The following is a 14,885-nucleotide window of genomic DNA, read 5'->3' on the forward strand; positions in this document are numbered from 1 at the left end:
ACAGTTTGCGCTTTCTGAAGAATCTGTTGTCTTGCTACACGTGCTGTCCCGACTCTCTAGATTAAACTGCAGCCGCAGCTATACAGCTATAAGGTCCTGAGGCTGACCCATCTCAAGCGAGCAATCCGCGCGGCAGCATTGTTGCCACAAGAGCAAAATAATGCATCGACCGGGAATCGTGCCGGCATACCTTAAGATTATGAGACTTAGGCGCTGCCTACTGCACTACTGAGTCACAAACCACTCAACTACAGATGCTCGACAAGCTACCCGTGCTTTCCAAGCAGCTGTCGGCAGGGAAACTGGGATTGCCACCCAGCGACGTCGAAAAAGGGGCTAAACTCGCGAAGTCCCCCACTACACTGCCTTAAAACGACCGTTCATCACTATCGTGTGAGTAACCTTGCGTCAGCGGCGACGAGTCTTGCCCAAAGACGTAGCGTGCTTGGAGGCGCTGCCCGAATGCGTGTGGATGCACCCTCCTACCTCGTAATGCGCCTGCAGCTCCTATAGCCGTGGGCCGCTGTCGGCGGGCGGGAAGCCGACACAGCGCGGCGTTGCGAGCAGCGGCAGTGCGGTGGTGTTGTACTGTTGAGCATAGTTGCCTTCCAAGCAGTTGATCCGGGTACGATTCCCGGCCACCGCAAGTGGCGCTAATTTTTCCGTATCATTATGTGGGCTCCTGCTGTTAAATTAAGGTTTTTTTTTTTTTCGTCGTTGCACCATCCTGTAGTATGTCCCGACTTGTCCCGACTTTGCTCGGCTGACGCGAAAGCTGACGCTTGGAAATCGCCCTTATCTAAAGGACAGGCACTATAAACGACTGTGAGAGGTGAGGTGTGGCGAGGTACCAAAACGCGATATTTTCTGCTTCTTCTTCCAAAACAAGAAAAGATAAATCCGACGCAGTCGGTAGGACTCGAACCTACGCTCCCAGAGGGAATCTGATTTCTAGTCAGACGCCTTAACCACTCGGCCACGACTGCTTGTCCAACAGGTGCCCCTCGAATCGTGAAAAACCCAACCGGTTGCGTCTGCGCAGAATGCCGACAGGAAACGTAAAACCGTGCACTGATTACGACAGGGCTACTATCGCTACGAGACGAGCCATTATGGAAGCGTTAAAATCTTCGCCCGGACAGGGACTCGAACCCTGGACCCTTAGGTTAAAAGCCTAATGCTCTACCGACTGAGCTATCCGGGCTTTCGCTTGTTGTGGTTGGAGCGGTTTCAAGCAACGTGATTAAGTGGAAGGTGTGTGTAGGCTTCTGGCGCTACTGGCGACTGCACCGACTACTCACTGACGCTGGTAGCAGCCCAACAGCGGACCAGTGCCTCTTCTCCCTTTATTCCGGTGCTGACAGTAACTGCATCACGTGCCTGCTTTCCCCGATTGCGTTCGGTTGAAGCCAAGGAAGAAGGGCGACCAACGACAGTTCGAAGACCAAAACATGGAGCGTTGTGTGCGCAAATAGTTCCGTTCCGGTACCGGGAATCGAAGCCGGACCTGTTGAGTGAAAGCCAGGTATCCTAGCCACTAGACCACACAGGACTTGCTCTACAGCGGTGAGATTTACTCCGTCTCTTATTGTATTTTGTGCTGAATCTGGACTCAGTGCTGTTCTCTGCTTGCGATCATATCCGCGCCTACAGACCGGCATGGCGCACAGTTCAAAATTGACTGTCCATTGCTGTGTGCATCGCATTTTGCTTGTAACACGGAGGAGAAATATCAAAGTTGTTACGTCGTCATAATTGGAAGTAAACATTTTGACGCTGAGGCGTGGACTCCGTGTGGATAACGGACAACAGTTAAGTTCGTTTCCTAGCAACAGCAACGCCCTTAATGCAGTCATGATGTACAGAAAATTAAATGCCCCGGGTGAGGATCGAACTCACGACCTTAAGATTATGAGACTTACGCGCTGCCTACTGCGCTACCGAGGCACGCCGGAGACGACCTCGCAGGAAACTCGGTAAGTCTCACATATTAGAGATAGACAGTTTGCGCTTTCTGAAGAATCTGTTGTCTTGCTACACGTGCTGTCCCGACTCTCTAGATTAAACTGCAGCCGCAGCTATACAGCTATAAGGTCCTGAGGCTGACCCATCTCAAGCGAGCAATCCGCGCGGCAGCATTGTTGCCACAAGAGCAAAATAATGCATCGACCGGGAATCGTGCCGGCATACCTTAAGATTATGAGACTTAGGCGCTGCCTACTGCACTACTGAGTCACAAACCACTCAACTACAGATGCTCGACAAGCTACCCGTGCTTTCCAAGCAGCTGTCGGCAGGGAAACTGGGATTGCCACCCAGCGACGTCGAAAAAGGGGCTAAACTCGCGAAGTCCCCCACTACACTGCCTTAAAACGACCGTTCATCACTATCGTGTGAGTAACCTTGCGTCAGCGGCGACGAGTCTTGCCCAAAGACGTAGCGTGCTTGGAGGCGCTGCCCGAATGCGTGTGGATGCACCCTCCTACCTCGTAATGCGCCTGCAGCTCGTATAGCCGTGGGCCGCTGTCGGCGGGCGGGAAGCCGACACAGCGCGGCGTTGCGAGCAGCGGCAGTGCGGTGGTGTTGTACTGTTGAGCATAGTTGCCTTCCAAGCAGTTGATCCGGGTACGATTCCCGGCCACCGCAAGTGGCGCTAATTTTTCCGTATCATTATGTGGGCTCCTGCTGTTAAATTAAGGTTTTTTTTTTTCGTCGTTGCACCATCCTGTAGTATGTCCCGACTTGTCCCGACTTTGCTCGGCTGACGCGAAAGCTGACGCTTGGAAATCGCCCTTATCTAAAGGACAGGCACTATAAACGACTGTGAGAGGTGAGGTGTGGCGAGGTACCAAAACGCGATATTTTCTGCTTCTTCTTCCAAAACAAGAAAAGATAAATCCGACGCAGTCGGTAGGACTCGAACCTACGCTCCCAGAGGGAATCTGATTTCTAGTCAGACGCCTTAACCACTCGGCCACGACTGCTTGTCCAACAGGTGCCCCTCGAATCGTGAAAAACCCAACCGGTTGCGTCTGCGCAGAATGCCGACAGGAAACGTAAAACCGTGCACTGATTACGACAGGGCTACTATCGCTACGAGACGAGCCATTATGGAAGCGTTAAAATCTTCGCGCGGACAGGGACTCGAACCCTGGACCCTTAGGTTAAAAGCCTAATGCTCTACCGACTGAGCTATCCGGGCTTTCGCTTGTTGTGGTTGGAGCGGTTTCAAGCAACGTGATTAAGTGGAAGGTGTGTGTAGGCTTCTGGCGCTACTGGCGACTGCACCGACTACTCACTGACGCTGGTAGCAGCCCAACAGCGGACCAGTGCCTCTTCTCCCTTTATTCCGGTGCTGACAGTAACTGCATCACGTGCCTGCTTTCCCCGATTGCGTTCGGTTGAAGCCAAGGAAGAAGGGCGACCAACGACAGTTCGAAGACCAAAACATGGAGCGTTGTGTGCGCAAATAGTTCCGTTCCGGTACCGGGAATCGAAGCCGGACCTGTTGAGTGAAAGCCAGGTATCCTAGCCACTAGACCACACAGGACTTGCTCTACAGCGGTGAGATTTACTCCGTCTCTTATTGTATTTTGTGCTGAATCTGGACTCAGTGCTGTTCTCTGCTTGCGATCATATCCGCGCCTACAGACCGGCATGGCGCACAGTTCAAAATTGACTGTCCATTGCTGTGTGCATCGCATTTTGCTTGTAACACGGAGGAGAAATATCAAAGTTGTTACGACGTCATAATTGGAAGTAAACATTTTGACGCTGAGGCGTGGACTCCGTGTGGATAACGGACAACAGTTAAGTTCGTTTCCTAGCAACAGCAACGCCCTTAATGCAGTCATGATGTACAGAAAATTAAATGCCCCGGGTGAGGATCGAACTCACGACCTTAAGATTATGAGACTTACGCGCTGCCTACTGCGCTACCGAGGCACGCCGGAGACGACCTCGCAGGAAACTCGGTAAGTCTCACATATTAGAGATAGACAGTTTGCGCTTTCTGAAGAATCTGTTGTCTTGCTACACGTGCTGTCCCGACTCTCTAGATTAAACTGCAGCCGCAGCTATACAGCTATAAGGTCCTGAGGCTGACCCATCTCAAGCGAGCAATCCGCGCGGCAGCATTGTTGCCACAAGAGCAAAATAATGCATCGACCGGGAATCGTGCCGGCATACCTTAAGATTATGAGACTTAGGCGCTGCCTACTGCACTACTGAGTCACAAACCACTCAACTACAGATGCTCGACAAGCTACCCGTGCTTTCCAAGCAGCTGTCGGCAGGGAAACTGGGATTGCCACCCAGCGACGTCGAAAAAGGGGCTAAACTCGCGAAGTCCCCCACTACACTGCCTTAAAACGACCGTTCATCACTATCGTGTGAGTAACCTTGCGTCAGCGGCGACGAGTCTTGCCCAAAGACGTAGCGTGCTTGGAGGCGCTGCCCGAATGCGTGTGGATGCACCCTCCTACCTCGTAATGCGCCTGCAGCTCCTATAGCCGTGGGCCGCTGTCGGCGGGCGGGAAGCCGACACAGCGCGGCGTTGCGAGCAGCGGCAGTGCGGTGGTGTTGTACTGTTGAGCATAGTTGCCTTCCAAGCAGTTGATCCGGGTACGATTCCCGGCCACCGCAAGTGGCGCTAATTTTTCCGTATCATTATGTGGGCTCCTGCTGTTAAATTAAGGTTTTTTTTTTTTTTCGTCGTTGCACCATCCTGTAGTATGTCCCGACTTGTCCCGACTTTGCTCGGCTGACGCGAAAGCTGACGCTTGGAAATCGCCCTTATCTAAAGGACAGGCACTATAAACGACTGTGAGAGGTGAGGTGTGGCGAGGTACCAAAACGCGATATTTTCTGCTTCTTCTTCCAAAACAAGAAAAGATAAATCCGACGCAGTCGGTAGGACTCGAACCTACGCTCCCAGAGGGAATCTGATTTCTAGTCAGACGCCTTAACCACTCGGCCACGACTGCTTGTCCAACAGGTGCCCCTCGAATCGTGAAAAACCCAACCGGTTGCGTCTGCGCAGAATGCCGACAGGAAACGTAAAACCGTGCACTGATTACGACAGGGCTACTATCACTACGAGACGAGCCATTATGGAAGCGTTAAAATCTTCGCCCGGACAGGGACTCGAACCCTGGACCCTTAGGTTAAAAGCCTAATGCTCTACCGACTGAGCTATCCGGGCTTTCGCTTGTTGTGGTTGGAGCGGTTTCAAGCAACGTGATTAAGTGGAAGGTGTGTGTAGGCTTCTGGCGCTACTGGCGACTGCACCGACTACTCACTGACGCTGGTAGCAGCCCAACAGCGGACCAGTGCCTCTTCTCCCTTTATTCCGGTGCTGACAGTAACTGCATCACGTGCCTGCTTTCCCCGATTGCGTTCGGTTGAAGCCAAGGAAGAAGGGCGACCAACGACAGTTCGAAGACCAAAACATGGAGCGTTGTGTGCGCAAATAGTTCCGTTCCGGTACCGGGAATCGAAGCCGGACCTGTTGAGTGAAAGCCAGGTATCCTAGCCACTAGACCACACAGGACTTGCTCTACAGCGGTGAGATTTACTCCGTCTCTTATTGTATTTTGTGCTGAATCTGGACTCAGTGCTGTTCTCTGCTTGCGATCATATCCGCGCCTACAGACCGGCATGGCGCACAGTTCAAAATTGACTGTCCATTGCTGTGTGCATCGCATTTTGCTTGTAACACGGAGGAGAAATATCAAAGTTGTTACGTCGTCATAATTGGAAGTAAACATTTTGACGCTGAGGCGTGGACTCCGTGTGGATAACGGACAACAGTTAAGTTCGTTTCCTAGCAACAGCAACGCCCTTAATGCAGTCATGATGTACAGAAAATTAAATGCCCCGGGTGAGGATCGAACTCACGACCTTAAGATTATGAGACTTACGCGCTGCCTACTGCGCTACCGAGGCACGCCGGAGACGACCTCGCAGGAAACTCGGTAAGTCTCACATATTAGAGATAGACAGTTTGCGCTTTCTGAAGAATCTGTTGTCTTGCTACACGTGCTGTCCCGACTCTCTAGATTAAACTGCAGCCGCAGCTATACAGCTATAAGGTCCTGAGGCTGACCCATCTCAAGCGAGCAATCCGCGCGGCAGCATTGTTGCCACAAGAGCAAAATAATGCATCGACCGGGAATCGTGCCGGCATACCTTAAGATTATGAGACTTAGGCGCTGCCTACTGCACTACTGAGTCACAAACCACTCAACTACAGATGCTCGACAAGCTACCCGTGCTTTCCAAGCAGCTGTCGGCAGGGAAACTGGGATTGCCACCCAGCGACGTCGAAAAAGGGGCTAAACTCGCGAAGTCCCCCACTACACTGCCTTAAAACGACCGTTCATCACTATCGTGTGAGTAACCTTGCGTCAGCGGCGACGAGTCTTGCCCAAAGACGTAGCGTGCTTGGAGGCGCTGCCCGAATGCGTGTGGATGCACCCTCCTACCTCGTAATGCGCCTGCAGCTCGTATAGCCGTGGGCCGCTGTCGGCGGGCGGGAAGCCGACACAGCGCGGCGTTGCGAGCAGCGGCAGTGCGGTGGTGTTGTACTGTTGAGCATAGTTGCCTTCCAAGCAGTTGATCCGGGTACGATTCCCGGCCACCGCAAGTGGCGCTAATTTTTCCGTATCATTATGTGGGCTCCTGCTGTTAAATTAAGGTTTTTTTTTTTCGTCGTTGCACCATCCTGTAGTATGTCCCGACTTGTCCCGACTTTGCTCGGCTGACGCGAAAGCTGACGCTTGGAAATCGCCCTTATCTAAAGGACAGGCACTATAAACGACTGTGAGAGGTGAGGTGTGGCGAGGTACCAAAACGCGATATTTTCTGCTTCTTCTTCCAAAACAAGAAAAGATAAATCCGACGCAGTCGGTAGGACTCGAACCTACGCTCCCAGAGGGAATCTGATTTCTAGTCAGACGCCTTAACCACTCGGCCACGACTGCTTGTCCAACAGGTGCCCCTCGAATCGTGAAAAACCCAACCGGTTGCGTCTGCGCAGAATGCCGACAGGAAACGTAAAACCGTGCACTGATTACGACAGGGCTACTATCGCTACGAGACGAGCCATTATGGAAGCGTTAAAATCTTCGCCCGGACAGGGACTCGAACCCTGGACCCTTAGGTTAAAAGCCTAATGCTCTACCGACTGAGCTATCCGGGCTTTCGCTTGTTTTGGTTGGAGCGGTTTCAAGCAACGTGATTAAGTGGAAGGTGTGTGTAGGCTTCTGGCGCTACTGGCGACTGCACCGACTACTCACTGACGCTGGTAGCAGCCCAACAGCGGACCAGTGCCTCTTCTCCCTTTATTCCGGTGCTGACAGTAACTGCATCACGTGCCTGCTTTCCCCGATTGCGTTCGGTTGAAGCCAAGGAAGAAGGGCGACCAACGACAGTTCGAAGACCAAAACATGGAGCGTTGTGTGCGCAAATAGTTCCGTTCCGGTACCGGGAATCGAAGCCGGACCTGTTGAGTGAAAGCCAGGTATCCTAGCCACTAGACCACACAGGACTTGCTCTACAGCGGTGAGATTTACTCCGTCTCTTATTGTATTTTGTGCTGAATCTGGACTCAGTGCTGTTCTCTGCTTGCGATCATATCCGCGCCTACAGACCGGCATGGCGCACAGTTCAAAATTGACTGTCCATTGCTGTGTGCATCGCATTTTGCTTGTAACACGGAGGAGAAATATCAAAGTTGTTACGTCGTCATAATTGGAAGTAAACATTTTGACGCTGAGGCGTGGACTCCGTGTGGATAACGGACAACAGTTAAGTTCGTTTCCTAGCAACAGCAACGCCCTTAATGCAGTCATGATGTACAGAAAATTAAATGCCCCGGGTGAGGATCGAACTCACGACCTTAAGATTATGAGACTTACGCGCTGCCTACTGCGCTACCGAGGCACGCCGGAGACGACCTCGCAGGAAACTCGGTAAGTCTCACATATTAGAGATAGACAGTTTGCGCTTTCTGAAGAATCTGTTGTCTTGCTACACGTGCTGTCCCGACTCTCTAGATTAAACTGCAGCCGCAGCTATACAGCTATAAGGTCCTGAGGCTGACCCATCTCAAGCGAGCAATCCGCGCGGCAGCATTGTTGCCACAAGAGCAAAATAATGCATCGACCGGGAATCGTGCCGGCATACCTTAAGATTATGAGACTTAGGCGCTGCCTACTGCACTACTGAGTCACAAACCACTCAACTACAGATGCTCGACAAGCTACCCGTGCTTTCCAAGCAGCTGTCGGCAGGGAAACTGGGATTGCCACCCAGCGACGTCGAAAAAGGGGCTAAACTCGCGAAGTCCCCCACTACACTGCCTTAAAACGACCGTTCATCACTATCGTGTGAGTAACCTTGCGTCAGCGGCGACGAGTCTTGCCCAAAGACGTAGCGTGCTTGGAGGCGCTGCCCGAATGCGTGTGGATGCACCCTCCTACCTCGTAATGCGCCTGCAGCTCGTATAGCCGTGGGCCGCTGTCGGCGGGCGGGAAGCCGACACAGCGCGGCGTTGCGAGCAGCGGCAGTGCGGTGGTGTTGTACTGTTGAGCATAGTTGCCTTCCAAGCAGTTGATCCGGGTACGATTCCCGGCCACCGCAAGTGGCGCTAATTTTTCCGTATCATTATGTGGGCTCCTGCTGTTAAATTAAGGTTTTTTTTTTTTCGTCGTTGCACCATCCTGTAGTATGTCCCGACTTGTCCCGACTTTGCTCGGCTGACGCGAAAGCTGACGCTTGGAAATCGCCCTTATCTAAAGGACAGGCACTATAAACGACTGTGAGAGGTGAGGTGTGGCGAGGTACCAAAACGCGATATTTTCTGCTTCTTCTTCCAAAACAAGAAAAGAAAAATCCGACGCAGTCGGTAGGACTCGAACCTACGCTCCCAGAGGGAATCTGATTTCTAGTCAGACGCCTTAACCACTCGGCCACGACTGCTTGTCCAACAGGTGCCCCTCGAATCGTGAAAAACCCAACCGGTTGCGTCTGCGCAGAATGCCGACAGGAAACGTAAAACCGTGCACTGATTACGACAGGGCTACTATCGCTACGAGACGAGCCATTATGGAAGCGTTAAAATCTTCGCCCGGACAGGGACTCGAACCCTGGACCCTTAGGTTAAAAGCCTAATGCTCTACCGACTGAGCTATCCGGGCTTTCGCTTGTTGTGGTTGGAGCGGTTTCAAGCAACGTGATTAAGTGGAAGGTGTGTGTAGGCTTCTGGCGCTACTGGCGACTACACCGACTACTCACTGACGCTGGTAGCAGCCCAACAGCGGACCAGTGCCTCTTCTCCCTTTATTCCGGTGCTGACAGTAACTGCATCACGTGCCTGCTTTCCCCGATTGCGTTCGGTTGAAGCCAAGGAAGAAGGGCGACCAACGACAGTTCGAAGACCAAAACATGGAGCGTTGTGTGCGCAAATAGTTCCGTTCCGGTACCGGGAATCGAAGCCGGACCTGTTGAGTGAAAGCCAGGTATCCTAGCCACTAGACCACACAGGACTTGCTCTACAGCGGTGAGATTTACTCCGTCTCTTATTGTATTTTGTGCTGAATCTGGACTCAGTGCTGTTCTCTGCTTGCGATCATATCCGCGCCTACAGACCGGCATGGCGCACAGTTCAAAATTGACTGTCCATTGCTGTGTGCATCGCATTTTGCTTGTAACACGGAGGAGAAATATCAAAGTTGTTACGTCGTCATAATTGGAAGTAAACATTTTGACGCTGAGGCGTGGACTCCGTGTGGATAACGGACAACAGTTAAGTTCGTTTCCTAGCAACAGCAACGCCCTTAATGCAGTCATGATGTACAGAAAATTAAATGCCCCGGGTGAGGATCGAACTCACGACCTTAAGATTATGAGACTTACGCGCTGCCTACTGCGCTACCGAGGCACGCCGGAGACGACCTCGCAGGAAACTCGGTAAGTCTCACATATTAGAGATAGACAGTTTGCGCTTTCTGAAGAATCTGTTGTCTTGCTACACGTGCTGTCCCGACTCTCTAGATTAAACTGCAGCCGCAGCTATACAGCTATAAGGTCCTGAGGCTGACCCATCTCAAGCGAGCAATCCGCGCGGCAGCATTGTTGCCACAAGAGCAAAATAATGCATCGACCGGGAATCGTGCCGGCATACCTTAAGATTATGAGACTTAGGCGCTGCCTACTGCACTACTGAGTCACAAACCACTCAACTACAGATGCTCGACAAGCTACCCGTGCTTTCCAAGCAGCTGTCGGCAGGGAAACTGGGATTGCCACCCAGCGACGTCGAAAAAGGGGCTAAACTCGCGAAGTCCCCCACTACACTGCCTTAAAACGACCGTTCATCACTATCGTGTGAGTAACCTTGCGTCAGCGGCGACGAGTCTTGCCCAAAGACGTAGCGTGCTTGGAGGCGCTGCCCGAATGCGTGTGGATGCACCCTCCTACCTCGTAATGCGCCTGCAGCTCCTATAGCCGTGGGCCGCTGTCGGCGGGCGGGAAGCCGACACAGCGCGGCGTTGCGAGCAGCGGCAGTGCGGTGGTGTTGTACTGTTGAGCATAGTTGCCTTCCAAGCAGTTGATCCGGGTACGATTCCCGGCCACCGCAAGTGGCGCTAATTTTTCCGTATCATTATGTGGGCTCCTGCTGTTAAATTAAGGTTTTTTTTTTTTTCGTCGTTGCACCATCCTGTAGTATGTCCCGACTTGTCCCGACTTTGCTCGGCTGACGCGAAAGCTGACGCTTGGAAATCGCCCTTATCTAAAGGACAGGCACTATAAACGACTGTGAGAGGTGAGGTGTGGCGAGGTACCAAAACGCGATATTTTCTGCTTCTTCTTCCAAAACAAGAAAAGATAAATCCGACGCAGTCGGTAGGACTCGAACCTACGCTCCCAGAGGGAATCTGATTTCTAGTCAGACGCCTTAACCACTCGGCCACGACTGCTTGTCCAACAGGTGCCCCTCGAATCGTGAAAAACCCAACCGGTTGCGTCTGCGCAGAATGCCGACAGGAAACGTAAAACCGTGCACTGATTACGACAGGGCTACTATCGCTACGAGACGAGCCATTATGGAAGCGTTAAAATCTTCGCCCGGACAGGGACTCGAACCCTGGACCCTTAGGTTAAAAGCCTAATGCTCTACCGACTGAGCTATCCGGGCTTTCGCTTGTTGTGGTTGGAGCGGTTTCAAGCAACGTGATTAAGTGGAAGGTGTGTGTAGGCTTCTGGCGCTACTGGCGACTGCACCGACTACTCACTGACGCTGGTAGCAGCCCAACAGCGGACCAGTGCCTCTTCTCCCTTTATTCCGGTGCTGACAGTAACTGCATCACGTGCCTGCTTTCCCCGATTGCGTTCGGTTGAAGCCAAGGAAGAAGGGCGACCAACGACAGTTCGAAGACCAAAACATGGAGCGTTGTGTGCGCAAATAGTTCCGTTCCGGTACCGGGAATCGAAGCCGGACCTGTTGAGTGAAAGCCAGGTATCCTAGCCACTAGACCACACAGGACTTGCTCTACAGCGGTGAGATTTACTCCGTCTCTTATTGTATTTTGTGCTGAATCTGGACTCAGTGCTGTTCTCTGCTTGCGATCATATCCGCGCCTACAGACCGGCATGGCGCACAGTTCAAAATTGACTGTCCATTGCTGTGTGCATCGCATTTTGCTTGTAACACGGAGGAGAAATATCAAAGTTGTTACGTCGTCATAATTGGAAGTAAACATTTTGACGCTGAGGCGTGGACTCCGTGTGGATAACGGACAACAGTTAAGTTCGTTTCCTAGCAACAGCAACGCCCTTAATGCAGTCATGATGTACAGAAAATTAAATGCCCCGGGTGAGGATCGAACTCACGACCTTAAGATTATGAGACTTACGCGCTGCCTACTGCGCTACCGAGGCACGCCGGAGACGACCTCGCAGGAAACTCGGTAAGTCTCACATATTAGAGATAGACAGTTTGCGCTTTCTGAAGAATCTGTTGTCTTGCTACACGTGCTGTCCCGACTCTCTAGATTAAACTGCAGCCGCAGCTATACAGCTATAAGGTCCTGAGGCTGACCCATCTCAAGCGAGCAATCCGCGCGGCAGCATTGTTGCCACAAGAGCAAAATAATGCATCGACCGGGAATCGTGCCGGCATACCTTAAGATTATGAGACTTAGGCGCTGCCTACTGCACTACTGAGTCACAAACCACTCAACTACAGATGCTCGACAAGCTACCCGTGCTTTCCAAGCAGCTGTCGGCAGGGAAACTGGGATTGCCACCCAGCGACGTCGAAAAAGGGGCTAAACTCGCGAAGTCCCCCACTACACTGCCTTAAAACGACCGTTCATCACTATCGTGTGAGTAACCTTGCGTCAGCGGCGACGAGTCTTGCCCAAAGACGTAGCGTGCTTGGAGGCGCTGCCCGAATGCGTGTGGATGCACCCTCCTACCTCGTAATGCGCCTGCAGCTCCTATAGCCGTGGGCCGCTGTCGGCGGGCGGGAAGCCGACACAGCGCGGCGTTGCGAGCAGCGGCAGTGCGGTGGTGTTGTACTGTTGAGCATAGTTGCCTTCCAAGCAGTTGATCCGGGTACGATTCCCGGCCACCGCAAGTGGCGCTAATTTTTCCGTATCATTATGTGGGCTCCTGCTGTTAAATTAAGGTTTTTTTTTTTTCGTCGTTGCACCATCCTGTAGTATGTCCCGACTTGTCCCGACTTTGCTCGGCTGACGCGAAAGCTGACGCTTGGAAATCGCCCTTATCTAAAGGACAGGCACTATAAACGACTGTGAGAGGTGAGGTGTGGCGAGGTACCAAAACGCGATATTTTCTGCTTCTTCTTCCAAAACAAGAAAAGATAAATCCGACGCAGTCGGTAGGACTCGAACCTACGCTCCCAGAGGGAATCTGATTTCTAGTCAGACGCCTTAACCACTCGGCCACGACTGCTTGTCCAACAGGTGCCCCTCGAATCGTGAAAAACCCAACCGGTTGCGTCTGCGCAGAATGCCGACAGGAAACGTAAAACCGTGCACTGATTACGACAGGGCTACTATCGCTACGAGACGAGCCATTATGGAAGCGTTAAAATCTTCGCCCGGACAGGGACTCGAACCCTGGACCCTTAGGTTAAAAGCCTAATGCTCTACCGACTGAGCTATCCGGGCTTTCGCTTGTTGTGGTTGGAGCGGTTTCAAGCAACGTGATTAAGTGGAAGGTGTGTGTAGGCTTCTGGCGCTACTGGCGACTACACCGACTACTCACTGACGCTGGTAGCAGCCCAACAGCGGACCAGTGCCTCTTCTCCCTTTATTCCGGTGCTGACAGTAACTGCATCACGTGCCTGCTTTCCCCGATTGCGTTCGGTTGAAGCCAAGGAAGAAGGGCGACCAACGACAGTTCGAAGACCAAAACATGGAGCGTTGTGTGCGCAAATAGTTCCGTTCCGGTACCGGGAATCGAAGCCGGACCTGTTGAGTGAAAGCCAGGTATCCTAGCCACTAGACCACACAGGACTTGCTCTACAGCGGTGAGATTTACTCCGTCTCTTATTGTATTTTGTGCTGAATCTGGACTCAGTGCTGTTCTCTGCTTGCGATCATATCCGCGCCTACAGACCGGCATGGCGCACAGTTCAAAATTGACTGTCCATTGCTGTGTGCATCGCATTTTGCTTGTAACACGGAGGAGAAATATCAAAGTTGTTACGTCGTCATAATTGGAAGTAAACATTTTGACGCTGAGGCGTGGACTCCGTGTGGATAACGGACAACAGTTAAGTTCGTTTCCTAGCAACAGCAACGCCCTTAATGCAGTCATGATGTACAGAAAATTAAATGCCCCGGGTGAGGATCGAACTCACGACCTTAAGATTATGAGACTTACGCGCTGCCTACTGCGCTACCGAGGCACGCCGGAGACGACCTCGCAGGAAACTCGGTAAGTCTCACATATTAGAGATAGACAGTTTGCGCTTTCTGAAGAATCTGTTGTCTTGCTACACGTGCTGTCCCGACTCTCTAGATTAAACTGCAGCCGCAGCTATACAGCTATAAGGTCCTGAGGCTGACCCATCTCAAGCGAGCAATCCGCGCGGCAGCATTGTTGCCACAAGAGCAAAATAATGCATCGACCGGGAATCGTGCCGGCATACCTTAAGATTATGAGACTTAGGCGCTGCCTACTGCACTACTGAGTCACAAACCACTCAACTACAGATGCTCGACAAGCTACCCGTGCTTTCCAAGCAGCTGTCGGCAGGGAAACTGGGATTGCCACCCAGCGACGTCGAAAAAGGGGCTAAACTCGCGAAGTCCCCCACTACACTGCCTTAAAACGACCGTTCATCACTATCGTGTGAGTAACCTTGCGTCAGCGGCGACGAGTCTTGCCCAAAGACGTAGCGTGCTTGGAGGCGCTGCCCGAATGCGTGTGGATGCACCCTCCTACCTCGTAATGCGCCTGCAGCTCGTATAGCCGTGGGCCGCTGTCGGCGGGCGGGAAGCCGACACAGCGCGGCGTTGCGAGCAGCGGCAGTGCGGTGGTGTTGTACTGTTGAGCATAGTTGCCTTCCAAGCAGTTGATCCGGGTACGATTCCCGGCCACCGCAAGTGGCGCTAATTTTTCCGTATCATTATGTGGGCTCCTGCTGTTAAATTAAGGTTTTTTTTTTTCGTCGTTGCACCATCCTGTAGTATGTCCCGACTTGTCCCGACTTTGCTCGGCTGACGCGAAAGCTGACGCTTGGAAATCGCCCTTATCTAAAGGACAGGCACTATAAACGACTGTGAGAGGTGAGGTGTGGCGAGGTACCAAAACGCGATATTTTCTGCTTCTTCTTCCAAAACAAGAAA

The 14,885-nt window shown here is 52.2% G+C and overlaps 21 non-coding genes across 21 annotated transcripts; all 21 read right to left on the reverse strand.

The window, feature by feature from the left end:
* Positions 1–904: 904 nt before the first annotated feature.
* Positions 905–986, reverse strand: Trnas-aga (transfer RNA serine (anticodon AGA)). The gene has a single exon. It is a non-coding gene; the product is annotated as a tRNA-Ser (tRNA).
* A 145-nt stretch (positions 987–1,131) lies between these two features.
* On the reverse strand, positions 1,132–1,204 carry Trnak-uuu (transfer RNA lysine (anticodon UUU)). The gene has a single exon. It is a non-coding gene; the product is annotated as a tRNA-Lys (tRNA).
* A 670-nt stretch (positions 1,205–1,874) lies between these two features.
* On the reverse strand, positions 1,875–1,947 carry Trnam-cau (transfer RNA methionine (anticodon CAU)). Its single transcript has one exon. It is a non-coding gene; the product is annotated as a tRNA-Met (tRNA).
* Positions 1,948–2,902: 955 nt separating this feature from the next.
* Trnas-aga (transfer RNA serine (anticodon AGA)) lies at positions 2,903–2,984 on the reverse strand. The gene has a single exon. It is a non-coding gene; the product is annotated as a tRNA-Ser (tRNA).
* A 145-nt stretch (positions 2,985–3,129) lies between these two features.
* On the reverse strand, positions 3,130–3,202 carry Trnak-uuu (transfer RNA lysine (anticodon UUU)). Its single transcript has one exon. It is a non-coding gene; the product is annotated as a tRNA-Lys (tRNA).
* A 670-nt stretch (positions 3,203–3,872) lies between these two features.
* On the reverse strand, positions 3,873–3,945 carry Trnam-cau (transfer RNA methionine (anticodon CAU)). Its single transcript has one exon. It is a non-coding gene; the product is annotated as a tRNA-Met (tRNA).
* Positions 3,946–4,903: 958 nt separating this feature from the next.
* Trnas-aga (transfer RNA serine (anticodon AGA)) lies at positions 4,904–4,985 on the reverse strand. Its single transcript has one exon. It is a non-coding gene; the product is annotated as a tRNA-Ser (tRNA).
* Positions 4,986–5,130: 145 nt separating this feature from the next.
* Positions 5,131–5,203, reverse strand: Trnak-uuu (transfer RNA lysine (anticodon UUU)). Its single transcript has one exon. It is a non-coding gene; the product is annotated as a tRNA-Lys (tRNA).
* Positions 5,204–5,873: 670 nt separating this feature from the next.
* Positions 5,874–5,946, reverse strand: Trnam-cau (transfer RNA methionine (anticodon CAU)). Its single transcript has one exon. It is a non-coding gene; the product is annotated as a tRNA-Met (tRNA).
* A 955-nt stretch (positions 5,947–6,901) lies between these two features.
* On the reverse strand, positions 6,902–6,983 carry Trnas-aga (transfer RNA serine (anticodon AGA)). The gene has a single exon. It is a non-coding gene; the product is annotated as a tRNA-Ser (tRNA).
* A 145-nt stretch (positions 6,984–7,128) lies between these two features.
* Trnak-uuu (transfer RNA lysine (anticodon UUU)) lies at positions 7,129–7,201 on the reverse strand. The gene has a single exon. It is a non-coding gene; the product is annotated as a tRNA-Lys (tRNA).
* A 670-nt stretch (positions 7,202–7,871) lies between these two features.
* Trnam-cau (transfer RNA methionine (anticodon CAU)) lies at positions 7,872–7,944 on the reverse strand. Its single transcript has one exon. It is a non-coding gene; the product is annotated as a tRNA-Met (tRNA).
* A 956-nt stretch (positions 7,945–8,900) lies between these two features.
* Trnas-aga (transfer RNA serine (anticodon AGA)) lies at positions 8,901–8,982 on the reverse strand. Its single transcript has one exon. It is a non-coding gene; the product is annotated as a tRNA-Ser (tRNA).
* Positions 8,983–9,127: 145 nt separating this feature from the next.
* On the reverse strand, positions 9,128–9,200 carry Trnak-uuu (transfer RNA lysine (anticodon UUU)). The gene has a single exon. It is a non-coding gene; the product is annotated as a tRNA-Lys (tRNA).
* Positions 9,201–9,870: 670 nt separating this feature from the next.
* Trnam-cau (transfer RNA methionine (anticodon CAU)) lies at positions 9,871–9,943 on the reverse strand. Its single transcript has one exon. It is a non-coding gene; the product is annotated as a tRNA-Met (tRNA).
* A 957-nt stretch (positions 9,944–10,900) lies between these two features.
* On the reverse strand, positions 10,901–10,982 carry Trnas-aga (transfer RNA serine (anticodon AGA)). The gene has a single exon. It is a non-coding gene; the product is annotated as a tRNA-Ser (tRNA).
* Positions 10,983–11,127: 145 nt separating this feature from the next.
* Positions 11,128–11,200, reverse strand: Trnak-uuu (transfer RNA lysine (anticodon UUU)). Its single transcript has one exon. It is a non-coding gene; the product is annotated as a tRNA-Lys (tRNA).
* Positions 11,201–11,870: 670 nt separating this feature from the next.
* On the reverse strand, positions 11,871–11,943 carry Trnam-cau (transfer RNA methionine (anticodon CAU)). Its single transcript has one exon. It is a non-coding gene; the product is annotated as a tRNA-Met (tRNA).
* Positions 11,944–12,899: 956 nt separating this feature from the next.
* On the reverse strand, positions 12,900–12,981 carry Trnas-aga (transfer RNA serine (anticodon AGA)). Its single transcript has one exon. It is a non-coding gene; the product is annotated as a tRNA-Ser (tRNA).
* A 145-nt stretch (positions 12,982–13,126) lies between these two features.
* Trnak-uuu (transfer RNA lysine (anticodon UUU)) lies at positions 13,127–13,199 on the reverse strand. Its single transcript has one exon. It is a non-coding gene; the product is annotated as a tRNA-Lys (tRNA).
* A 670-nt stretch (positions 13,200–13,869) lies between these two features.
* On the reverse strand, positions 13,870–13,942 carry Trnam-cau (transfer RNA methionine (anticodon CAU)). Its single transcript has one exon. It is a non-coding gene; the product is annotated as a tRNA-Met (tRNA).
* Between the last annotated feature and the right edge of the window lie 943 nt (positions 13,943–14,885).

This window comes from Schistocerca gregaria, unplaced genomic scaffold, assembly GCF_023897955.1.
Source record: "Schistocerca gregaria isolate iqSchGreg1 unplaced genomic scaffold, iqSchGreg1.2 ptg000337l, whole genome shotgun sequence".
Taxonomy (NCBI): Eukaryota; Metazoa; Arthropoda; class Insecta; order Orthoptera; family Acrididae; genus Schistocerca; species Schistocerca gregaria.